We start from the raw sequence: 26301 nt of genomic DNA on the forward strand, positions 1-26301 counted from the left end.
GGCCCCAGCTCTCTGCTCCCTTCCAGCTATATGCCATGCTGTGAGCTCTGCTCAGACCTAGCTTTTCTCCAATTCCACCACAAGAATTACCTTCACCACAGACTCATCAGGTTGCCATATGCCTTGCACCCTCATGTGGCACATGTTTCCCCCCCCCCCCAAACTTCTTACCCCAGACAGGGGAGAGAGGAAGCACTCCCATTGGGCTGCTAGGCAGAGGGGTGGGTGAAATGAGAAATGTCCTGAGGTACATGGAGAGGGGGGAGGGAAACAGTTCTACCCTGAGTCCCTCTGGCTTCCTAGTGATGAACTCTGGTGGGTGACTGCAGATATGCTCACAGAGAGGGCTCTATGTGCCCTTTTTGGCACATGTTCCATAGATTTGCCATCACAGGATTAGATGGTCTCTGAGATACATTTCAGCTCTGAGTGTCTATGATTCTTGTGAATGCTACGTTTTCTTTGCAGTGACTTCAGACCATAAATCAGATTGAATCTATATTTGAAGGCTACTTTTTTGTGAAACTTGGAGGAAGTCTTCTCCTCAGGCAAATTTCATTATGATTGAAGAACAATATTAAGTCTGTTGTTGTTCAATTGTTTTTCAGTTGTGTCTGACTCTTCATGACCCCATTTGAGATTTTCTTGGCAAAGATACTGGAGTGGTTTGCCATCCTTCTCTAGCTCATTTTTCACTGAGAAAACTGAGGCAAAAAGGACCCTACAGCTAGCTCTGAGGTTAAATTTGAACTCAGAAAAATGAGTCTTTTTGACTCTAGGCCCAATACTCTATCCACTACTCTACCTAGCTGCCCCATATTAAATCTAACTTTCCTCTTTTTTTAATGTTCTCTTTTTTTAGGGTAAATTATACCTTTTCCTTTTATCTTTCTTAGTATATAATGTATTTTCTATTCAAAGGAGTTTTTCTCTCAAAATTTCCACATCTATAACTAGTACCAGGTTTGTATATAATGTACTGCTATACCCCTCTTCTTCTTTATCAAGTCTTTAACATATTTTCTTTGCTTCTTATAATATGGCCATTGGTGACTACTATCCATTATGCTGTATAAAGGTGTATGAAGAGTGGGTCATGGAACATCTGATTAGTAGTAATAGTAATTAGCATTTAATCTAAATTCTTTAGCTGTACTATTATAATAGTATCCATATTATAATGCAATATATTAATAGAATAATGTAATATATACAACATAAACTATGACTTAAAATTTCAAAATGTTTTCATATTCATCATCCCATTTAATCTTTGCAACCTTCTATGGTGTTAGTAAACATACCACTTTCATAGCTGAAAATTGGGGTTTGAGGTTAAGTGACTTGCCCAATGTCATATCATTATTAGTGAATTGGTAAAAAATGGGAATGTCTTGGTCGTTTTACTTGTGGCTTACTTGTGAAAGAAATTCAGTGCACCTTATACAATACCCACTGCTACCTTCCAGAAAAGTTGCCATGACAGGCATAGTTCCTATCCTTATTAAGGACTTGAAGGCCTGAGTTGGCATTTTTTTTAAAGTAGGGAGTGTAGGATGTTATATATTTTCATAAAAACATCCGTGCATTTTATTTGACTTTCTTAATCTTTCATGAAATACTAATCTATCATACTGCTTCAGAAGCAATTGATGACCCTCATGTTGGTTGACAAAGATCTAAAAGGTCAACTATGACTACCTGTGCATCTGATCAAATAATAGGCTGCTATGGAAACAGCTGTCACATCCTGTATAACATTCTGTCTAACCTGAGGAGGATATGAACCACAGATACAATTGAACACTTTCAAATCTTCTCATTTATGTACAAATACCCTCCTTTGGGAAATTTGGAAGACTTAAAGAAGAGTAGAATTAGTGGAGTGTTTTGCAAGAGTTCTCAAAGGTCTTAAAATAAGCTTAAAAAAACTGGTCCTCTGAGCCCAGTTCTAAAAGCAGATAAATTGCAAACTGCTACATACAGTAAGGCTTTCCTTCTGTCCTCTGATCTCTTTCCATTTTCTCTCTCAATTTATTTTAACATCTCCCTTTCATGGTCTTGCCTTTCTAAAAAGTTAATTCAAGCTTCCTTACTAGCTCCTGGCATGAGAATCAGCAGGGTTTCTGGACCTAATTTGGTTGATTTTTCTTCCCTGTTTCCTTTCTTTGCTCCCTCTCAGCCCCCATCTCTTCAGACTGTTTCTGTCTCCCAATCATACTGTTGAATATGAACTGGAGTGGCAAGTAGCTTTAGAAACAATGTCTGGGACAGTGGTGATTTGGAGCTATTTTTGGTTTGTGGGTTATATTAGAAATTTTTTTTTTCAAAGCTATATTCAGGAGTTCTTGAGCCTTGGCCACTTGTTTTTTTATTTTTTATTTTTTGGTGAGGATGAGGAGAAGGATGGGATGGGTATTGGTGTAAGAGGACTCTACCCCTGTTGAATTTGTATAAGAAGAAAAGTTATCCCCCTTCATAGCATAGCCAATGATTATTTATCCTTCCATTCCCTGGGAAGGAGATGGAAGAATACCTTAGTTATAAGACTCTGGGGATGGCTACCAGGGGCTGAGTGAGGGAAATGGTAGCTGTGTAAATATGGCACCAACTAGCAGAAAATTGACTTTTTGGGGCTAGTGAGGACTGGCATGGGGAGAAAGTGCTTCCATGTTGGTGCCATAGTCTCATAATTAGAGATCTGTATTCTTCTTTCTCAGTGATCTGAGCATACTTTTTCCTTCTCTTTCCTAGCCTCTGACTCTGTCCCAAATACACACATTATGCTCGTTGTCTTAATGGAAGTTGGGGGAAGCAAGTAGAGAGCTGTTTGCCATGATTACATCTAGGGTAGAGCTTTGAGAAGTTATAACACAGGATATCTCAAAAATAATAATGCAATTTTAAGACAGAGCTTAAAGCAGCACTAAAAATTTTTTTTAAACCTTTACCTTTCGTCTTAGAATCAATGAGCCACCTAGCTATCCCCTAGCACTAAGACTTTTAGGATGGGGGGGGGGGCAACTGGGTGGCTCAGTGGGTTGAGAACCAGGCCTAGAGAGGGGAGGTCCTAGGTTCAAATCTGGCCTCAGACACTTCCCAGCTGTGTGACCCTGGGCAAGTCACTTGACCCCCATTGCCTAGCCCTTACCACTCTTCTGCCTTGGAACCAATACACAGTTTGATTCCAAGATGGAAGGTAAGGGTTTATTTTATTAAAAAAAAAACAAACAACTTTTAAGATGTCCTGTGTTGTTCTCACTGAACAGTGACCTTTCAAATAAAACATCTTAAGGGGTCTCTGAAGATTGTTGAGCTGCTTATTACTACTAAGCTAGGAAAACTAATTTGTAGGCAGTATTTTAATAAGCAGCTCAAAAATCCTAACCCACAGATATGTAATAACTAGAAGTATGGTTAATCATTTTTTGTCTTTGTGGATCCTTCTCATTCCTATTTCTTTTTCATTTTCTCTTGATTGCCTTTTAGATTCTTTTCCTATCATTTTGGATCCTTGACTTCATGGGATGAGATTCTGGCTAGTGAGAGCCAGTAGAAAGCCAGACCAGGAAAGTAGGGACAAAGTGTCTATGTGGGTCATCTGGTACTGCCAAAACAAGGAGAAACGGACAGATAGACCTGGCTGAAGCAAAGGTAAGAGTTCTCACTTCTAGGTTCATTTGCATTCCATAGGATTCTTTTTTTTTTTTTTAATTTTTTTTTTAAACCCTTGTACTTTGGTGTATTGTCTCATAGGTGGAAGATTGGTAAGGGTGGGCAATGGGGGTCAAGTGACTTGCCCAGGGTCACACAACTGGGAAGTGGCTGAGGCCGGGTTTGAACCTAGGATCTCCTGTCTCTAGGCCTGACTCTCACTCCACTGAGCTACCCAGCTGCCCCCCATTCCATAGGATTCTTAAGAATTTAAGTAGATCATGGTACCAGGTCTGGGAAAGGGGATAGTAATGAATTAGGTCTCAGCATAAAGAAAACTAATGATTATTTTGGTGAATTAAAGAGATTTTGCAATTTTCCTGCTCTAGAAAAGTGTAAAATGGGTCCTTGAATGTTCAGTCTGAAAATACATAGGCAGATTCTTTTTTTTTTTTCCCTCCAAAGTATCTAGAAGGGCTAAGCCAAGTGATTTGGGGTGTAGCTGAACAACTCAGTTGTTCTGCCTTGGTAGGAGAAAATCATGAAACATTGAAAGGAAAATTCCCAAAGGAATACAGAACCTAAAATGAGGACTGAAAGGGAAAAAACCTACAGTTGAATGAGAAAACAAAGGTATACAGGCATTTAGATGAGTGCTCGACATCTTTATTCTTAGCCACATTAATAAGTTCCAGGCTTCCCTCCCCTTTACTACTTCAACAAGTGGATTGTCTTTGTTTGCCCCTGAGCTGGTTCTACTGACTTCTTGGCAAAGATTAAATAGTTACAGCTAACTGAAGGTCTCTTATTATTGAAGCTTCATTATTTTTTTTACAAAATATTCTTCTCTGCATTGTTTAGATTATTATGATGTGTAATAAATAAAACTGAAAGTACATTTGTCAAAGTGAGTGCTCACAGCCATTAAAAAAAATTCTGTACCTGTAATGAATGTATATCTTGCTGCTTTAATTCACAGCCTTTGGTAACTTGGAGCAATGCTTCCTTCATTGACATATGACTTATTTAGACTCCTTTTCTTTTTATGGTGTTTGAGTAGAGGTACTTTCAGTCAAACTTTTGGCCACTTTCCTGGTCTTTCCAGGAAAGTTTTCACTAGCAGGTGGTGAACATTAATTCCTTTAAGTGTCAGAGGTGGGGAAACTAAGGCATGTAGCACGGTAGCAAGTTGTATAAATTATTATGGCTCTGGAGCTAGAGCTCTGACAAAATCAAGCTGTGAGCAGATATTTTATTCCAGTGCTGTGATGAAACAGAAGAAAAGGAGAGAATCAAATCAGAGAGAGCAAGAAAAGGAAAGTGTCTTTTGACATCTTCAAGACAGTTAAATGCAAACAACTAATTAGAGGAAAACAAATTGTGGGGTATTTTGTGGAGGGTGTGTGTGTCTATACGTATTTGAAGAACACGCAGATGTTCGATCCTAGGTGTTTTCTCTTTATAGCTGATAATTAAAAGAGTGGGATGTTGGTGCAGTTCCTAATGAATATTTATTGTCATTATTGAGTAAGATTAGAGAGGGTTCATTGGAGTACTACAGGGAGGAAGTGGTTCAGCCAATTTCATTTCCTTGCTGTGGTTGTGGGGTCCATGAGAAGGCTATGATCAGACTGTGTTTCTGTTGGCCAGTGATATTTTTGATGATTTTGCTTTGGCTTTCAGAATGCAATGATATTTTGAGATGTGACACTCAGAAAACCACTACACTTAGCCAATACTGGAATCTGTTAGCTGATAACCTTGTTCTGTGGACTTGTGTCCTTTTATTTGCTATGGTGGTTCCTGGTGTGATACTTCCAACTTCCACATTGTTCTCTATGTAACATAGTCATTGAGAATCTTCCTTACAATGAGGAATATTTGTGTTCAAAGCCTGCCTTTGACACCTCCCAGACTGGGTTACTCTGGGTAGATTACATAATATCCTTGTGCCTCAGTTTCCTCATCTGAGGTGTGGAGGTAATAATATTTGCCATACCTACCTCACAGAGTTGTTGGGAGTCTCAAATAAAATACTTCATATAAAGCATTTTCCAATCTCAAAGTGCTAAATAAATGTCAATTGTTATTTTCCAGTATTCTCTATCCTGCACACAATGTTCATGGACTCTTGTCAAGAAGCCTCAATTCTCTGAAATCTTTTCCATTTGCTGTTGTAGATATAGTTTGCTTTGTTGCTATTTTTCCTGTGGATAATTGTAACTCAGTAATGAAGGATGGAAGAATATTATTTTTACAGTGGTGTTTAGTATCTGATAGCTATTAGCCAAAAGGTACAAGTCCCTAGTGAGGTACTGTAAATACATTTTATCTGTTCTATTACCTGCTGTTTTGTGAATTTGTCCCTAAAGCATTTTAATCTTGTTTTTCATACTTGTCTCCAAGAGAGGAATTGTTCTGATTTGCAACTTTGGGGGATAATTACCACATTCATTAATTTCTCTTCTTTCCTTCCCCTCCATTTATTACTGCTTCCTTGAGAAAATCTTTCCCTAAATCTACACTCGTTGGAGATAAGTCACTTGATTAAAAGGAAGCATTTTATCTCTCTCTCAGGACTGAAACAAGAGAGACAAGTTCTCCTGGGCCCTGACTGATGATATGTAGTTGCAGCTGCTCTTAGAGCTATAACTAGGGCAGGTCAGCTAGGGCTTTGTGCTAGGGCAGTGACAGAACTGTGGTCCTTTAGCAGTGTAGGAAAAAAAAAATCAACAGAACAACCCAGCCCTGCCCCACCTCCCCATTTAGCAAGAATCACTGGTTAAAATAGAAATGTACCAAAGAGAAGCTAGGTCAAAGCCTATCCCCATCCTGTACCAACAAAGGCCTCATGCCTACACCAGAGTCGCTGTCTTCCTACCACTACTTTGCTCTTTTCCCCTCCCCAAACTGAGTGGTCATTTATGGTTTTGGCAGCTCCTCTGAGCAAGGGTAATCAATCATCAAGTATTTATTATGCACTATGCTAAACTCTGGGGACACAAGTACAAAGAATGAAATAATCCCTACTTGCAATTCTAATGAGGGAGACAAGCACATATAAAAATAAATACAGCATAAATATAAAATTAATAAATAATAGTATATAAAAGTAGTTACATAAAAGGTAGTTTGGGTTGGAGACATGACAATTGGAAGAGAATGAAAGAGGAAGGAACAAACATTTCTTAAGTGCCTACTATGTGCCAGACTGTGGTCAGTAGAGAGAGGCTTAATGTAGAATATGGTGCTTGAGCTACATGTTAAAGGAAAAGAGGGACTCTTAATTGGAGGTAAGGCGGGAGTACATTCCAGAAATGGAAGAAAGGCAGTTAAGAAGTACAAAGATAGGAGATGAAATATTGTGGGTAAAGAACAGAGAAGGCCAATTTGTTTGGATTATAGAGTGGGAGGAAGAATAATGTTCAGTGAAACTAGAAAGATAGGATAGGGCCAGGTTATGTAGGGTTTAAAAAATAAACAGAAGTCTTCTGGGATATACAAGCAACAAGATGGTAGACTAGATATTTTCTCTGATCCCCATGACCTCTCAGACCTCATCAAAACAGAAATTTTGTGTCAAAGATAAAACAACTTCAGCTCTCTTCATGGTCTGGGTCACTTGGAAACCAAAAAATCCAAACCAAACCCCAGGAACTGAAGCTCACTGACCCTAGCTCATTTAGCATTCTTCCTCACTTTCTGTGATTATGGCAGCAATACTACATTTGCAGAGTCAAGGACATGATTCAGGCATATAGCAAAACATTCCTGAACATTGGTGTTTCTTCCCTTTTCCCAGTGCTTTGGAGACCCCAACTCTAGTTTGCAGAAGTTGACTTGGGCCTGGGTAGCCAGTGACTATAGCCATTCAGGAGCAAAATCCTGCTAGGAGCTGCCAATTGGAAGCATTATTTCTGCAAAAACTTGAATGGCTAATGCTGAGGAAAACAGAGGAAAATAGGTTCTATCCAGGCCAGAGTATTGAGGAAGAGAGGGAGTAGGATAGTGCCTGATGGAGAGCTATGCAGCATTCCCCCAAGCCTGAGGAAAAGGCCACAGCATCCAGCTCAAGCCAATTCTGACCACTCAGAAGTCCATTTGGTAGAGACCTAGGCTGGTCAACAATGAATTGCCCAGTGTGGGAGAGATTGAGATACTTTGAAATCCAGTTCCCAAGAAAAACAGAGGAGAGAGTTAGGAAGTAAGTGATAAGGAAAATAAGGGTGGTGGTGGTGGTAGAGAGACTAGAAGTACCAAAATTATCTGGAAGAAAAAAAGTCAAAGACTTTGAACATAAATAGGTAACAGGAAAAACAGTACACAGAAAGCAAATATGGCCTCTAGAGCTAGTAAATGAGTTTAGGAATCTATGAATAAATACTACCAAAAAAGGAAAATGATCTTTGATGAGATAAAAGAGAACATTGAACCACAACATACTTTTCCTGAGTGATTTGTAAGAGAAGTGGGAATTGTGAGAGTTGAATTTATGTCCTGCACAGCAAAAATAATGAACTGAGTATAAAAAATTGAATCCTCAATGGTCAGCCTCACCAGAGAAACAAAAGAAAGAACAATAGATTGGGAATATATAGAACCTAGAAAAAGAGAAGCAAAAAACAATAACATTAAAAGAAAATGTGCTCATTATGCAAACAAAATACACTGAACTCAAAGATAAGATACATACAGATAGCCTAAGGATCATAGATCTCTCAGAACATGCCAGGACAAAAGCCTTTAACAATATAATAAACAAAAGTAACAAAAAGAGCTGCCTGAAACTTCTAAACATAGAAAATGAAATATGAAATTCCAGTTAAAAGAATTAACAGATTTCTTTCAGAAAAAAATCCAAGGCTTCAAACTCTTAAGACACATAGTAGCAAAATTTAATAATTAAATTCAGAAATACATTTTGAAAACCATCAGGAAAAAGACCTTACTATAAAGGAAAGAACATTTGAATAGCTCAAGATTATTCCATATCCACTAGAAAAAGGAGGAGGAAATGGAATAATGTGATCTGAAGAGCAGTGGAGCTCAGAATACAGCCTGTGGTGACCTTTCTACAAATTAGAGCTTAATCGTACAGTACAAAAAATGGGGGTTCAATGATGAAGAATTGTTTGAAACATTTTTAGTAAGAAAACTAGAGATGAGAAAATTGTTTCTCAAATACCTCAAACAATAGAAATGCAGGAGAATCGAATACATGCAGTAGTCAAGGATAGTAACCTCAATAGTGAAGATAAAGAACCCAATAAGAGACTTCTTTAGATAGGGAAGAAGATAGGGAAGAAGAAGATAGGGAAATCTGGAAGAAGTCACAATGAAGAGGTGGCCAGGGAGCATTATGGACAGAACCTGTTGACAGACTGCTTACAAATGAGTGCTTCTTTTTTGGAACTACATTACAACATGGACTGATACATAAAGGTCCTGGCTGGGTTTAGATAGGAATGAATGATGTGCAGGGGTCAAATCAAAGGTTAGTAACGAGAGTGGTCTTAGAGAAGAGCTACAGGGGAGTGGGAGAGGAGGAAGAGGATGGAAAGATTGAAAAGGAGAGGGAAATGAAGGAGACCTTACTGGAGAGAGGGGACATATGAGGGATTTCTATTTGTGAATGTTCAAATGGGTAAAGAATGTTGGTAGGTAAAGGGAGATATGAAGATTTTGCACTGGATGAGACCTGTGAAATTTGGTTGAAGAGACATGGCTTGAAGAGTCTACTTGTCCTGGGAGTAGGAAGAGTTGGAACCCCTGGGGACAACTGGGTCTTGGAGGGATGGGAGAGCATGGACACAGGGAGATTTCCTGATAAATATAGAAAAATATAGGCCAACAAAATAGGATATGGATCAGTGGTGGCTACATAACCAGGGACAAGAAAGGTGAGGGAGGGCAGTGTTTTCTCCTATGCCAGCAGTATATTCTCAGAGTGAGGCACAATGGAAAAAAAAGACTCTGTGGGGCAAGCCCTACCAACAGTGGCAGAAAGTGCTTAGAGGGCAGATAGTGGATATCTAATGGTTATCTTAGAAGCCTTGATTGCATGAAGGTATAACTAATTATACCTTCAAATAATTATGAAGTTCATGAATCAGAGAATGAATATCTAAAGTAAACAGAAAGAGAAGATGGATAGGGAAGAGAGTAAGAGAAATCCTTTTTGGAAAGAGTCTTCTCCCCCTCCCCCATGAAATTTAAAAACTAAGGAACAGGACTAGCCAAAGGGAAGGAGAAGGAAGCAGGAATATCAGATGAGAAGAGGGGATCAGGGTGAAGGGAAGAGAGCTAGGGGGAACAGAGCCGCCTTAAAAAAAAAGATTAAAATAGCTGAAGAAACAATACTGTGTCTACAGCAGAAAAGAGAACTTGATACTGAAAAGATTCTACACAGGCAATATTAGTGCATCTAACATAAGAAGGGAAGTGATTGAATAGGAAAAAAATCTTTGCATCAGATTTCTCTGATAAAGACTTGGTATCTAAGAGATATATATGTGTCTATGAATATAATTAGATATTACTGGGTTATAAGAAATAACATATGATGAATACAGGGAAGCATTGAAGGATCTTCATAAATTGATGTAGAATGAAGTAAACAGAGACAGGACAACAGTATACACAATAATTACATTTGTATAAATGGAAAAAATGACAACAAAAATTGAAAACTATAACAAAATTATAAAGATCAAATTGGATTCATATGAAGACATATGAGAAAATATCCCTAACCAATCCCTTTGTAGAGGTGAGAGGTCCTCAGTGTTACATATTGTATATATTTTTCAGACTTTTTACATTCATCAGTCAGTTGTTCTGGTTCTCTAAGAGGGGTAGGGGGAAGGATACAGGGGATACTATGGTGATGGAAGAAACAAAATGCCAATAAAAACTTATTTTTAAAAATTAAAAAAAATGAAACAAAAGCTTATATTTTTCCCCTAAAGGCAATAGAAAGCTATTGGAATTGAGTAGGGGAATGACATACACTTAAAAAAAATTACTTTGAAAGTAGTGCATAGCATGCATGTGGGACAGAGAGACCATCAGGAGGCTATTGAAGTGATTTAGGCAAGAGATAGGGCTCATTTAAGTTGTTAGTTAAGTGAGTGGAGAGTACCATTTAGTTGCTAGAGATGTTTTGAAGGTAGAAATGGTATGTCTTGGCAGCTACTGGTAACATTTGAATATGTGGGGAAAAGTAGCTTGAGAAGTTGAGAATAATGCTGGGATAACAAGCTGAAGATACCTGAAGGATGGTGGTTGACTTCGACAGAAATACTAAAGTATAGAAGAAGGGATGTAAAAATAAGTTCTTTTTTGGACATGTTGACTTTGAGATGTCTAGGACATCCACTTTGATATGTTCAGTTGGCTATCTGGGACCAAAGTTCAGGTTAGAAGGCTTCCTTGGTTTTGACTAAGCAGGCCATTGGCTGGTCAGAAAAGTTAGAACCAATTATGATGTGCAGAAGGTTTGAGGCAGTGATTTTTCTCCTTAGCAGTGCCATGTTGTGTGCTTTGTGTAGAGCAACATCAGTTTAAGGGTTTCCTGACAGAAAGTAAATGTCAGTGTTGATACTGTGATGTTAATGTATGATATTACAGACATCTCTTGTATCCTTAGGAAGTGCCATTTGAAGGACATTCTGAATAGGAGGGTAGGCAAAGGATGTAAGTCATGCTCCAGCTTTCACTTCCCTTAACTGTATCTTTAGTATAATAGCTGTGCTTCTGACTTTCTAGACTCAGCTGAAGTTCCCCCCTAGAGCCTCCCCAGCACCTGGGCCTCCCCACCCTGAAACATCCCTTTATCATACCAGTCTCCTACTCTTACTGGGGAATTCCATCTAAATTCCATTTAATTTTGGGGAGGGACCCACCCAGGCCAACCAACCTTCATTCATTCAATCTAATTTGTAAATATATTCCTTTTTGGTTATATAATCATTCTGCAAATGGTGGGACAGAGAAGAAACAACAGTATGGATCCAATCAAGCATGATGATAGCAAATTGATGTGCAGACAAAGGAATAAATGTGTCAGACAGAAAGAGAAAAGAAACTAGAAATTATGTGAATTTATTGGGATTTCGACGGAGAGAATAATTTAGAGGAAGCTGAGGGGAAGAAAAGAGTTGGAAAGGATTTTTAGTTGTAAAGTCAAGGAGAGAGTATATCTGGGTTTATAGAAGGGAGATTTGGGGTCTACATGAAAGATCATTTTCATCCTGATTCTGGTCTTGTGCCTGGATGATCTACCATAATAGGCCTTGTTTCCTTGAGGACTGGAATATAGGGGAATGTAGGAGAGAGCCTAGCTGGCTTGAGGGTGTCATGGTGTAGGAACTGAGAAGAACAGCTATTAATAATTTCTCTGGAGTTCTCAGCTTTTCTCCTTTGTTGGAAAAAGCCTCTGGTATTTCTTTTGAGACCCTATAACTTAGGGGAGACTATGTTGAGCATCTGGTATTCGATGCAGAAGCTCTAGCCTCCAGCTTCACTTTTTTACCCATCATAACCTTTCCCCCATCGTTTAAAAATTCCTTATCTTCTACTACTCGGTTTCCTTCCTTTCCCATTTCAGCAACAAATGGAAATTTTTCATGATAATGCGAAATCAATAGGAAAGCTTGGCAAAAAAAAAAAAAAGTGAGAAATAAGGAACCCCTTACTCCTCCTCCCAACCCCAGCCAGGGAATTTTAAAAAGTATATAATTTAAAAATTATATATATGTTAAAATATCCTTGGTGTTTCCTTTCCTACTCTTTTGAAAATCTTTGCATTAACCCAAATCCGACAGAGACATTTGTGATTAGATAATTCAGTTTGGTGGGAGCTTAAGCTCCATGTTGTGAGCTTTTTAATTTTCTTTTCGTCAGCAGTGTGTTGGAGAGCTGACAAATGAGTCTGAGCTCATCTGAATCCTGTTACCAATTGAGTTATCTTTGTGAATCTCTGTGTTTTCTCTTTGTACCTGCCTAATGAAAGCTAAATTAAATCAATTTTTAATCAAGTAGATGAACGATATTTTTTCTCCTCAAAAAAAGAGACCACAAGGTTTCCAAAGGTGTGGCTACCTCTCCCCCCACCCAAATCCTGTGCCCATCAGGCATAGCTAGGTATTTAAAAAAATTTTTTTTAAGGGACTGATAAACCAGGGACTATGGGCCTTTTGAAATGAGGCTAAGGCAGAGAATATGAAGGAAGAATCTCTTCCACCTGCCCTTCTCCCCTACTCTTCTTGGTTTAAGAGATAGAGTTTGACTAAGTTTCCTTTCTGTTTCCCCTTCTATTTTCACTTGAGGTAATAGAGAAAAAAATTACTTTTAAAGGTTTAACAAAAAAGGAGAATGTTGGCTGTTCAGAGGGAAATAAAATTCAGTTAAAAGTGTCAGCTGGGGCAGAAAATATAGTGGTTGGGGGTGCCTTAAATAGGCCTTGACAATCCCTCTCCCATACCCCAATTACTGCTTTTGACATTTGTTTTGGGGAACAGAAGAATTTTCAAGTACAGTCAGTTATAATCCTTTGATCCTTCATGTGAAAAACTATATCTGCATAATTTTTACTTGTTTAAACCAGTTAAGTTAGAAAAAAAAACCACCTGTTTTCTCTCTGTTCTGCCATTCTCCCTTCTTCATTCTCCTTCCTTGTCACTCTGTCCTCTTGGCTCTAGGTCCCCATTCCTTGAACTGTTTCAAGCCTAGGTCCTGAGGGCATTGGTTTAGATATTTTACTGAGTGACAGCAAAATGGCTGAGTTATGATCTGCCCTGGTGGAGAGAGAACACCAACCATATCACTAGATTGCAAATGCCTTGAAGTATAATGGTCTACAATGCAGTTAGTCTTAGGAACCATAGCTTTAATTTTGTTTTCCCTTCTTTCCCTTTAGGGTGGCAATGTGTCACCTCCTAGGGGTCAAATCCTTGCTATTCAGCATAATCTTCTCTCCTTTGGATGGGAAAAGAGAGGGAGTAGAAATGAAGATAGATGTTTGACACTAGCGCAGCAGCCTTTCATGGTTAATGTATATGGGCTGGGGAAGTCATGTTTGCCTTGCCTGTTACTTGATTATCATAATTATAGGTCTGATTTTGAGCTGCCAGAGAACAAACTTCTTTAGGGTACTGACACAGAGCTCAAACTCAGGTTTCCTTATGTAGCAGTTGGATGGGACTTTATTCTAATCTTGGAATGAAAGGTTTAACTGGGACCACCTTAAAGACTCAGTATCCTGAGATTATTGGTGTTCAGGGAACAGTGCGCTGAGCAAATTAGGTAGAAGACTGTATTCTCTATTTCTTAATTGAGGGTAGCTCTGACCAGGTTTAGCCTCTTTCTGGTGATTGGGGCATCCTGACAAAGAGGGGTGAGAGTTGCTAGGGGGTGGGGAGTTTGTTTCTAGAGGCCTGTCATGCTTTGGGAGGAAACCTGTCCTGTTGTACTTTGCCATAAGGGAAAGAATAGTAATAGCTTGAATGCCTCCTTGTGAAAGATGTCTACCTTTTGTGAGCAGGACTTGGTATGGATTCTGTTCTTTTGCTAGCTCCATTCTGTGTGTTTGATGCCCCTTGATTTCTTAGAGTTGCTTCTACTTTCCATTTTGTGGGAGGAACTTAAGTTCTACTTCAGCAAAAACCAGTTGGACATTTGGAACTGGTGGTGTCCTGGCAACAGCTCACATTTAACATGTCTAAAAGAGACCTTATTTCCCCCATTCTACTCTTCTTTCAGTTTTTTTTTTCCTGTTGAAAGGATCACTGTTTTCCCAATCTCTCAGGTTTGTAACCTCTATATTATCTTCAACTTCTCACTCTTCCTAGCCCTGCATACCCAACAGTTGCCAAATTTTAGCTTATCTAAACTTTCACCTGACCAAGCTCCCACCTTAGTTTAGGTGTTTTAGCATTTCTCTTGCTTAGATTATTTCAACTACCTCCTAATTGGTCTACCTTCCTTTAGTCTCTCCTCACTGCAGTCCATCTTCCTTATGTAAATACTGCAAGTAAATTTGCCTAAGTGTAGATCTGGAACGTATTACTCCCCTACCCAGTAGCTGCAGAGGTTCCTTTGTCTCTTAGATAAATTACAAACTCCTTTGTCTTGCTTTTAAAGCAACTTGGAACCAATCTTTCTTTCCATCCTCATTGGAAAGGCCTTTTGCACCAACTGGGATTTGTACTGGGTTTTAAAGGAACCTGGAAGACTAGAGGAAGGAAGAACATCTGGGCATGGAAGGCAGCCAGTTAAAAGATCAATTCCTTTTCAGTCAGAAGATATTATGTAGTGTTAGAAGATCATTTAGAAAGTCCATATTACTGGATCATAGAGCATCTGGCCAGGAGTGACATTAAAGATTGTTGGGGAATTCGTCAACCTAGAATTTCCAAAATCCTCCTGGGGAGTAATTTCTCCCACTTTGGTCCATTTTATTGGAGGTCAGTGAATCTGGAGGCAAAGCTAGAAGATAAAAAGTTTAATTAGCAGCAGCTGATAGGCAAGTTGCTAGTTGTATACCAAAGTCCTGAACAAAGAGAGACAGGTAGACAGGTACAGTTTAAATAGACTTGACGAAAGGCAAAAGGAAATTCACTTAGCTTATCAGGTGAGGCTGCTTGGCCACTTTCCTTTTTTGGGAGGCTGAGTAGTGGAAATAATGCCTCATGATTTGGGGGATACCTTATTAACCTTAGGGTCAGAATAACCTTAGGGTTTCTGGAGTTGCTAAAAATCAGATAAAGTTTTCTCTGAAATCTGTGTTATTAAAATTCTTTTGTTTTGGCATGAAATCTTGAAAATAGTGGGAATAAATACCTGTTGTTGAATAAAATACTGTTTGAAGGTCGGTTCCTATATAACCATGTACTTCTGTTTCTTTGGTCTTTGAAGTTATTTTTGTAGGGAGCAGATTGTTTCCCCTAAACTCAAACAATATGGGTTAATGTATCTCCTTCACAACTGGAAAGAGACCAGGTTTTGAAAGGCTTTAAAAGCCAAACAGGATTTTATATGTGATCCTGGAGGTGATAGGGTGGCACAGGAGTTTATTGATTGGGGGGGGGGGAGAGGCTGATTGTTAGCACTGTGCTTAAAGATCACTTTGGTAGCTGAGTGGAAGATGAACTAGGGAGAGAGGCAGCCCAGAGAGCAGTATTGCCGTAGTTCAGGTGTGAGGTGATGAGGACTTGAGCTAGATTGACAGCTGTGTGAGTAAAGAGAGATGGAGATATATTGACAAGCCCTGGCAGTAAATGTATATGTGAGATCATCAGGGTTAGTAAGAAGTTGAGGATTACAGGCAAGTCTGGATGTTCAAAACCAGAGGTGTCAAATGCAGCCAACAACACTCCTGAGTGTAGCCAGAATCAGATTAAAATATTATTGGGAAATATTTATTTATTTTGACATTTCACTTTGTAACCTTTATTCAGTTACTTCTTCATCTAATTCTTTGATCTCCTCAGGCTTTTTGGTGGAGTGGGGGTGGAGGGAATGGTGATTTCCTGGACCTATTGGCAGCTCTGTTGTTCTCTAGCCATGTGCTTCAAAAACTATTGGGAAATATTTAACAAAATAAAAACACAATAAAACATAGATAATGTTAATATACAGCCCTTGGTGATCCTTATGTATGGTTTAGTGTCCCCCTTTCTATTTGTATTTGATACTATTACCCTAGACAGAAATAGGGAAGTTTGTAAAAGGGAAGAGTTTTGGGGCAGGGGAGGGAGATGAATTCTGTTTTAGACATGTTGAGTTTGAGACATCTCTGTACAAGACATTAGTTTGAAATGTCCAGTGAGCAGTTGGTCATGCAAGATTGGAGATTAGGAGAGAGATTACCTACATCTGAGAACTATCCTCTAAAGATGATAAAAATGAGCACATCTCTTTATTAAAGAAAGACAATTAAACAAAACCTACTGACACAGTGACCTCATCTGATAGTGCATACACTATTCCCTGTCTACCTTTCCAGGCATATTCCCTATATACTTCTGTATTGAATCATATTAAAACTTTTCTTCTTTAGTTTCTCTAGAAATAATGTTTTTTTATATGAATTTAATGTGTTTTTTTTTAATTTTCTTCAAACTTCTGGATGAAATGAAGCCCCTTGGATGGATTCCCAACAGAAAGAAATATGTGAATGGATTAAGAATGATATCCAGAAATTGATTTAAAAAAAAAAAAACCTTTTAAAAGCAATCTCCTTCTTCTCTCTCCTAAAGGATTTAGATTAGAGTCCATTTCTTAGGAAAAACTCTTTTCCATGCAAGAAGAAGCATTTAAAGAGCTTCTCTTTAGTTTAGATTCTAGATTTGAATCTAGGTTATAAGGAGGAACCCTTTTGATTGTTGGAGGAGAATGGTCAGAAGAAGGAATAGAGATATAGTTGTTCAGTTCTGCAATGCTAATCCAGATTGTATTTTAAGATATTTTTTCCTTATTCAAGATTCCTATAAATGTTACTTGAAATTGCCTTGGGGAGAGATTGCTGTCAGGAAGGTTTTAGAGACCATGTCAGTTTGGACATTTTGCTCTTCAAGTTAGAAATGACTTGGATATAGATTAATGCAATATTAAATAAAATTTTTCTTACAGATTTTAGCTTAAATCACAAAGTACATTGTTAGTGTTAAATTTTTTCTTTGTACTTCCATGTTCTTTATAGTCCTGTCCATACTGGTCTACTTTTTCCTTTTTCTCACCAATGACATTCTATCATCATTCTCTGTTCCTTTGCACTGGTTGTGGGTATGATCCCTGCTATAGTAGGCTAAATTCTTCTTCCTTTCCATTTCTCAAATTCTATCCTTTGATATAAAGATACGAGTACATGCCTCCTTGTCATAGAAGAGGAGGGAGGGAGAGAGACAGAAATAGGGACCTAACAATGCTGAATGGTATTGGACAGTGCTTAGACTCTTAAAACCATCTTCTAGGCCTGTCTCCTCAGATCCCTATCTCCTTTGGGTCTAACTAGCCAGTTGTGGTTTGAGATTGGGTTGTCTCTAGTTACTTTTTTAGGGGCTATTTACTTGCTTGACATGTTTCTTTGAGCTATTAAAAGCCTGAAAGCCCCATCAGAAGCCACACCAAAATAAATTAAATGAGTGTTAGGTGCCCAGGTAAACTGAAGAATATCCTTTAAATTGAGGTGACCCTAGAAATGAGAATGGTCTCAGCTTTTCTAGAGAGATATAGTGAGCTGAATCTTGGCAAACTTTCATAGCTAATCTTGATGACCGATTTAGATGTTGGGTTGCTTGATCTCCCCAGCATGCTGCCAGAAGGGTCCTGATCTTTCTGTGAATTCTTTTTTTTTTTTTTTCCCTGCTTGCTCAGCAGGTTATCTAAATTGGAAAGCTACCAAGTCCTTTGCACAAATCTCTGGGTTGGGGCAGTCATTAGCTTCTCATTTTGAATGACTTAGGTGTGGATGTGAAGACACAGGTAGCAGCAAGTGATCAATGTGTAGGAGTTGTGGGGGCTCAAGGGGCCTCTGTGTTTCTCTGCTGCTCTTCACCTTTCTGTGAGCTACAACCCAGCCATCTGGTTTATTTGAAACCAGTGTATTTTGCCTACTTGTTTATCAGAACGATTCCCTTTCAGGGAGGAGGATTTGTGGTATTAACTGTGCTTCCTTTACAAAGTGTTTTCCTGTATGGTATAAACAGAGGCTGCAATAGCAGTTTTAAGGACAGAGTGAAATCACTAAGAGGTGAAATAGAATGGAATAAATGAATGGAAATGCCTCCTGTGGAGGGAAATGGCAAGCTACTTCAGTTTCAGATGAGTGGGAGTTGTGGGGAGGTAAGCAGCAGAGACAAGGAACCAGGGGAACTTGGAAGCTTACTGGGGCTATTAAAAAAATCCAAAGGAATTGGGGTGGAATGGGACAGCCACTTTAAGGAAGAACTGCTGAAAATTGGGCCTGAGGCAAGGGAGAGGGCAGGTGGCTTCCTTCCTGCTTTCAGCTCCTGAAATGACAGATCTCTTTTTTTGAGGCAGGCTAGGATTAGGGACATCATTCCTGCCAACTGAAATAAACACTACATGTATGCAGTTTGCTTCTGAGCTAAATGTATCTTGCCTATAAATTGGCATTGTAACAGATTGTTTCCTGGTTGTGTTTACTTAGGCAAGTATCTGGTATTTGACATGTAGTTATGTAATGAGAGAGGCCAAATGCAGGAGGCTTTCTTCCATGGAGTGTCCTGTGTTCCCTGTGAATTCCCTGGACCCCACCAGAAGTGTCACCATCACATTCTAGACAGTTAGAATTCATTCCAGTCCGTTTCCTGGGTTTCAGATTGAGGGGCTTTTCATTGGCTGGGCCATGAAATTCAGTCAGTTGTAGGATAGAGGCTCCTGGGCAGGATCAGACTAGAGATTTTGTTGATGTGCCTGCTGGCAAGTCAACTTGTAACCCTACCTGCTGTACCAAACTCCTGTTCTGTCCTCTTAGTAAGTGTGCCTGTTTCGTGATATGCCACTCTTTAGAAGAACTGATAACAGATGGGCAAAGTCTCTCCCTTGGGAGTGTGTGTGTGTGTGTGTGTGCGCGTGCGTGCATGTATGCGCCACTCATGTATTTGTATGCTTGCAAGCAAGTACAAGTTTTTCTTTTCTTTTTTTTTTTTTTAATGCACTTTCAAAAATAATTGTAGCCTAGTTTGGCTACTTTCCATAGACAGAATTCATTTACTCCCTATTTAGGCAATTTGTACTATTTCCCTGATTCCAGCCAAGCCACGGTAAGAAACTATCTCATTAGGAGCCTGTGTGGGGGAGTATAGAGTTCCCTTTAGCCTTTCCTAGTGGCAATCACAATTTTCTTCCCTCACATTACCAAGAAGAGGACCTGGGAGTGACTCCCTAGGGACAACACATTTTGTGCCAATGTCCAGGGTTCTTAAGAAATTTAATTAAGCAACTAATAAGCTGAAGTATGTTTAAAGTTAAACTGTGAATTTGTTGACATTAAACATAGTTATTTAAATATCAATTAATTAGAATTTTAATATTGCTTTTTGAACCAGAATTTAGTTATCAGTATTCACATGTATACTCTTGCCAATCCTAAATGAGGAGTGGGGTGTTGAAAAAACATTTGGATGGGAGCTTGGCCTGAGAGAGAAGAGAAAAATAATTTACAGCTGCTAAAATATTTCAGCTGTTTCTTTTCCTGGTTATTCTCTTCACTGCTGATTTTAGTGAGCTATTATTGGAATGGGATACTCACACTGCCATCTGGGATTTGGGATGATGACATTTTGGTTTTCCACTATGAATTCTGAGGTCATGGAGGACTGACTGGGTTTAGTATAGATACTATTGAGGAGGCAGGGAGAGGAGAGGAATGCTTGTCCTATCTCCATGACTGCTGGAACCAGTATTTTTCATGTTCCTCTGATTCTGCTGTATATGACAGGACTCACTGAACTTTAATGGGTAAGCTGTTGACACTGAGTCAAAGGAGAGGAGGTAGGGGGAAAACTGAAGAAAGAAAGTACCGGTTTAGTATGATCCCAGCTGAAGATCAGTTGGACTAATGGTTGTCCTTCTGGAGCTTAATTTTTAGTGTCTCAATAAGCAAGGTACACAGGTGAGTATTTTATGTTTTTGAAGGGTTTTGAAAGACTTCCCTTCCCCTCCAAATAATTCTCCCACCCATCAGGATGCCAGAGTTCTACCATTAGAATCACTTCTTTGGATTTGAGAGCTCTCTGTAAAAGTTGTTAAAACTTCAAGTTTTGGCATAAGAGAAGAAAGGCCTGGCAGGAGAGAGGGGTTACTGAGGATGAGACTGGCTGTGAAAGGCTCTTGCCAGCCCAGATGTACTGAATGCCTAGGTGGAAGAGGTTCCCAAGTGAAATGGCCTTTTGTTCAGTTCCCAGATTATAGTGTTTTTTGTTTTTGTTCAGTCATTTCAGGGGTGTCTGAAACTTTGTGACCCCATTTAGAGTTTTCTTGGCACAAATACTAGAGTGGTTTGCCATTTCCTTCTCCAGCTCATTTTCCAGATGAAGAAACTGAGACAAGCAGACTTAAGTGACTTGGCCCCCTTTCACACAACTAGTAAGTGTCTGAGGTTAAATTTGAACTCGGGTAGATGAGTCTTCCTGACTCCAGGGCTGGCTCTACCACCTAGCTGCCACAGTCTATAGTTTAGTAGCACCTTTTGTAGTAGAAGGGATTTGATTCTTTTTTAGGGATCCTTTCCAGTCAGCTTTGTGGTTCAGGGCAGGATGATCTGTGGCAATCATAGCTACAAAGGCCAAGAAGAACTCTGTCTGTTTGTGTGTCTGATGGTTGTGTATCTGGTGGGCTGGAGGAGGGGCCACTCCCAACCTAAGTCAGCTGAGTGCCAGCTGCAGGTCTGGGCCACCTGTAGGCTTCAGGCCATGGGGGGGGGGGTTGGGGGATGGAGTGCTAAAGTGAAGGTGCAGAACAGAAGACACAAACCCAGCTCATACCAGTCAGAGTTAATGGACAGTTTAGTCTTTGGTTTGCTGGCCAGCCCTAAGGAACCCAATCCAGTGATTGAGATTGGAATTGAACAAGATGAGTAAGGGAGCAGTTTTGTTAGTAAATAAACTATTTTTTAAAGAGGTCAGATTGGGTTCAGGTCTTAGGATTTACAGTTAAAAGGGACCTTAGAGATCACAAGCACCAGATTTGGGTTAAAGAACTTGAGTTTGAGTCTCTGTTCCAGTTTTAGGTCTTATGATTTTAATTCAACCCCCTCATTTCACTCCTAGACACATACTCTTTGATCTAATGACACCAGCCACCTTGGTGTTTCAAAGATAAGACTCCATCTCTTAGCTCTGGCTGTCCACCATGCCAAGAATGTTCTCATTCCTTAGCTCTGGTTACTGACTTCTCTGACTTCCTTTAAATCCCAACTAGTATCCTACCTTTATAGAAAACCTTCTCCAACCCCTTTCAATTCCAATGCTTTCCCTCTTTCAATTCTTTCCTTTTTTTTACTGTCTGCATATAGCTTGCTTTGCATACATTTATTTGCATGCTGTCACTCCCACTGGATTGTAAACTTGTTGAAGGCACAGACTCTCTTTTGCTTCTTTTTATATTCCCAGGCTTTGGCACCGTATCTGGACCGTAGTAGGATAACTTAATAAATGTTTATCAAAGTGAATTGAATTTATAGAAGAGCCCCTTGCTTAAAGTCAAATGGTCTAGTCCTCTTCAGTGGCATTATGCTGATTCTGTCACACTGTTCACTCTTACTGCTGTTGAGCTCAGAGAAAAGCGGGACAAATTAGATTCTGTTTCAACAGTTTGTGCCTGTGGCCTTTTAAACTAGCTAGTGAAGCTTTTGGATGGGTCATTTTAGTTCTTGCTGACATCAGTAGTCTCAGAACATCCCCATCATGGGGAAATGGAGGAGATAGGCACACAAAAGGGATGAGAACCATGCTAGACCCTGTATTTCTAGGGCATTTCAGGATAAATACTTCAAAAGACTATTTCCATACATAAAATATAAGGAATATGAAAAAATTAATTTTATTAGAAATTGCAAATCTCTACAGCAATCCATTTGATAATCATTTATCAACTGTCTATTGTAAAAAGACTGTGCTAGAATTAAATGTGGCTTATGTTCCAAAATCATTAATAAATGTATATGTATTTAGCGTAAAAAAAACAGTGCATTTAAATATATCTACTCCTTAATTGCCTTGCCAGTGCCAAGTTTAGGTTTCTTTGTTTCTTGGCTACCCACCCAGCCTCCTACCTCCCTTCAGAGAACTTGCCTGATTTTTTTTTTCAGGGCATTAGGTAGGATCATGAAAGCCTTGAGTTATGATTCTCCAAGCTGCATGCAAGGCGTCTGGTTTTTGTGTTTCCACCCACGTATGTAAATGTGTATACTTTAAAATTCATCTCCCTTTCAAGTTTTAAAGGATCCAAGATTATAAATAGCCCCAGGCTCTTGTACGTGTTAAAAATAAAATAGAATATTGGTTTAGTTGCTGATGTACCTGGAAGGCACATTTGGTACTAACATAGTAGTAACAAGTTCTTCACTCTGACCTGGCCTGCGTGCTAAGTGCTGGAAATGAGTGAGTAAATGCTGTTTTCTTAGGGCTTCTGAATTAGTTTATTTTATAACTATAATTGTTGTCCACTTCATCATTACTGATTGATAATTAGTGTCTCAGATTGTCCAGAACAATAACCATTAAAATCTTGGCTAGTCATTGTTAGGTTTTTCTCTTCAGTACTCTTCTCAGAGACTTCGTTTGGGAGAGCCATGGCCTCCAGTTGTTTGGAAAGAGGCAAGGAGAATTTATGTTCATCTCTGCTCAACACATTGGGTGGGGAGGGGGCACTGATGATGTTAGTCACTTCTTATTGGGACCTGACTCTGGAGCCTAGGGAGATTATGGAACCCAATCACCTAAACAGTTAGAATTGTTGTGGCAAAATATATATTTGTTTGTTTTGCATGCCAGCCTCAGCTTTGCTTGATGGCCCCAGTTTAGCCACAGATGTGCTGTGTACCAGGCAGTGGATGAAGCACAGACCATTTCTAGATCTCATTCATGTTCTTTTCAAAGTGTAGGTGGATGAACCTTGTCTTTACTCTTCAGTAGTTCCAAATCATGTTGTATCAGAAGGGGAGGATTGTGCAAAAGTGCTTGGAACTTTTGTAGGGAAAGACACTGGAAAAATCTCATGGCTCTGCTGCTGAAAATTGTCAGGGCTGGACTGGTGGGGTAATGTGGAGGTGGAGGTTGAGTCTTAGTTTAGACCCTCTGAACCTGGAGAGGGAGAAGAAGGGGTTTGTCTTCCATGTAAAGGGAGTTTGAAGGCTTAGATCAGAAGAGTCCAGAAGCACTAACTTCCTGCCTCAGAGCACCACACCTGTCTTCCACCTCTGGAGTATTTACTGCCATTCTCTGGGGATGCCTCAGATTTTGGGATGTAGATGTACTCGATTTCCTGTATCCTTATGAATCTTCCAGAGTCCATCTTTAAACTACTAAAGGAAGGAGAAACAGCAGTGGGAATTAATGAAATATGCTTGAGTCTTCAGATTCTTTTGAATTGTGAAGTGGAATCTGTAGTGGCTGCACTCAGCTAGCTCTGCAGCCGGTGCTGATGCAGAGCCAGCAGGCATCAGGAAAATGCCTCCCATTAAGAAGAGGCTTAATGGAAGCTTCATTCCTGTTGTCACCAATACAGATGAGGTCTGCAGACATTCTCAAGCATAACTTGAAGCAAGATCAGAGATTTAGCTTGTGGACAGTCATGTAGCTCAGCAGAACAGTTGCTTTAATGGAGACATCTTATTCACAGGATGGAAAGGACCTTCATGGGAGTGGGGGGGATGAACTCTCTCAATTCTTTTATCCCTCAGAGGGTTTGGCTCCCTCCCTACCTCCACCAAGAAAAAGAACCAAACCATACCCTAACAACCCCTAGCTGTAGCTTCATTATGTTGTTGTGTAACATATACATATATGGTGGGAGGTAAGTGTGAAAAACAAGAAGACGAAGCCCCTATCTATGCCTCCACTTCCAAGACCAATCTAGAGAGTCTTCCTTTAGACCTATTAGAAAGAGGACTTAATTAGGAACCTGGAGACTTGGATTCTAATTCTATCTTTGCCACTAACATGCTGTATAACCTCTGGCAAAATTCTTCTTCTTGACATTAATATTTCATGAAGGAGTTTGTGAGGATCATTGAAGAGATCTTAGAGATTATCTAGTTCAAACCCCTAAGTAAAACAAGAAGAATTCTATTCAAATGTGAAAAATCAGTTTCATCAATGTGGAAAGCTCCTTTTGTGGAAACTTTCCACCCATAGATTTTAGCCCACCTTTGACTTAGCATATAAGTTCTTGTTTGAGCTACAGAGAGAGAAGTTAAATGATGTGACCAGTCACTAGGAAGTGGTTGAAGTGGGATTTGAACTATCATTGTTTCCTTTTCCAAACTCCTGTCTATTTCCCCTTTTCTGTGATCACATAACAACCACTCTAGTAGAGGACACTGGTATAGGTCTTGATCACAACTCTTTTGGATTATTACAATAGCTTTCTAATAAGTCTCTTTGTTTTAGTCCTCTCTCTTCTCTAGCCCATCTTCCACACAAATGCCAGTGATTTTCCTAAAAGCACAGGTTACATTAAGCCTTCCATTTCTTTCTCTTAGTAAACTCAGTTGACTCCCAGATACCTTTAGGATCAAGTTTTTTTTTTTTTTAATTAACCCATACCTTCTATCTTAGAATCAATACTGTATATCGCAGAAGAGAGTGGTAAGGGTAGGCAATGGGGGTTAAGTGACTTGATCACAAGGCTAGGAAGCATCTCAGGTTGGATTTGAATCCAAGACCTCCCATCTCTAGGCCTGGCTCTCAATACACTGAGCCACCCAGTTGCCTTCCCTTTACTCATTCATATTTTAGCCCCCTCTGTTATTCTATGAGGCTTATATGGGACACTATAGTTCTGGATTCCATAACTTTTTGCTGACTGTTTTCCCTCCTTGCTACTCCCTATGCTTGGAATGCTCCTTACCTCAACTTTCTTCTTATCTTAGTTGACTTTTTTCAAGACTTAGCTCAAGTCCCACCTTCCACAGGAGGCATTTCCTAGTTCATTTTCTCTCTCTTCTTCCTCTCTTCTTTCCATCTGAGATTTCCTTTTCTTATGTCTACATATGTCTATACATGTATACATGTTATATCTCTATATCTTATCTTGCATATAGCTACCTACATGTCATCTTCTCTCATTAGAATATATGCTCCTTGAAGGCCACATTTTTGCCTTTTGTTGTATCCTTAGTACTTAATAGCCAGGAAGCACTTAAATTCTTGTTTACTAACTGCTTATGACTAAGATCCTGGTTCTCCTGCTTTTCTTTTTTTAAAAATTGATTAATTAAGAAAAATTTTTCATGGTTACATTATTCATGTTCTTTCTCTCCCCTCCTCTCACCACATCCCATAGCTGATGCGAAATTCCACTGCGTTTTACATGTGTCATTTGATCAAGACCTATTTCCATATTTTTGATATTTGCGCTAGGGTGATAGTTGAAGAGTCTACATCTTCTCTTGCTTTTCTGACTGGTCTTTCTTTATTTCCTTTATTGGCTGTTCTTCCTTCTCCTGTCTTATTTTGGGCTCAGGTTTTGGCCTTCTGCTCTTCTCTTTATATTTTTTCTTGTGAAAGCTCATCCATTTTTAGTTTCTACTCACCATTTTGGTGATGACTTCTAAATCTGCAGTTCTGACCTTTCTCTCAAGTTCCAATCCCATATCTTCAAATGCTCACAATAGACATTTTTATTTGGATGGCCTGTTACTTCACCAAATTCAAGACATCTAAAACAGGATTCAGTTTTCCTGCCTCCCTTAAAAACACAGTACTCGTTGTTAACTTCCTTGTCTGTCTCAAACATCAAAATCATTCCATCCTCTGTTATTTGCTGCGTGTTAGAACAGCGAATACTCTGTTTTTCATTTTGACTAGAAAAGGGATTCTCTGCCATGGGGACTGATCAGGGAAAACCTACATCATATTTGTGATTTATTTCTTTTTTGATTCTTCTGGCTCTTCTTTG

General features: G+C 39.3%; 1 protein-coding gene across 1 annotated transcript in view; it reads left to right on the top strand.

Annotated features, from left to right (window-relative positions):
- The window catches only part of SIL1 (SIL1 nucleotide exchange factor), a 294004-nt gene that overhangs the window by 53841 nt on the left and 213862 nt on the right, over positions 1–26301 (top strand). Inside the window, exon 2 of the mRNA XM_044664561.1 lies at positions 3490–3654. The gene's annotated coding sequence lies outside the window, so the exon portion shown is untranslated. The remainder of the gene's footprint in view (positions 1–3489; positions 3655–26301) is intronic.

This window comes from Gracilinanus agilis, chromosome 2 (assembly GCF_016433145.1).
Source record: "Gracilinanus agilis isolate LMUSP501 chromosome 2, AgileGrace, whole genome shotgun sequence".
Classification (NCBI taxonomy): Eukaryota; Metazoa; Chordata; class Mammalia; order Didelphimorphia; family Didelphidae; genus Gracilinanus; species Gracilinanus agilis.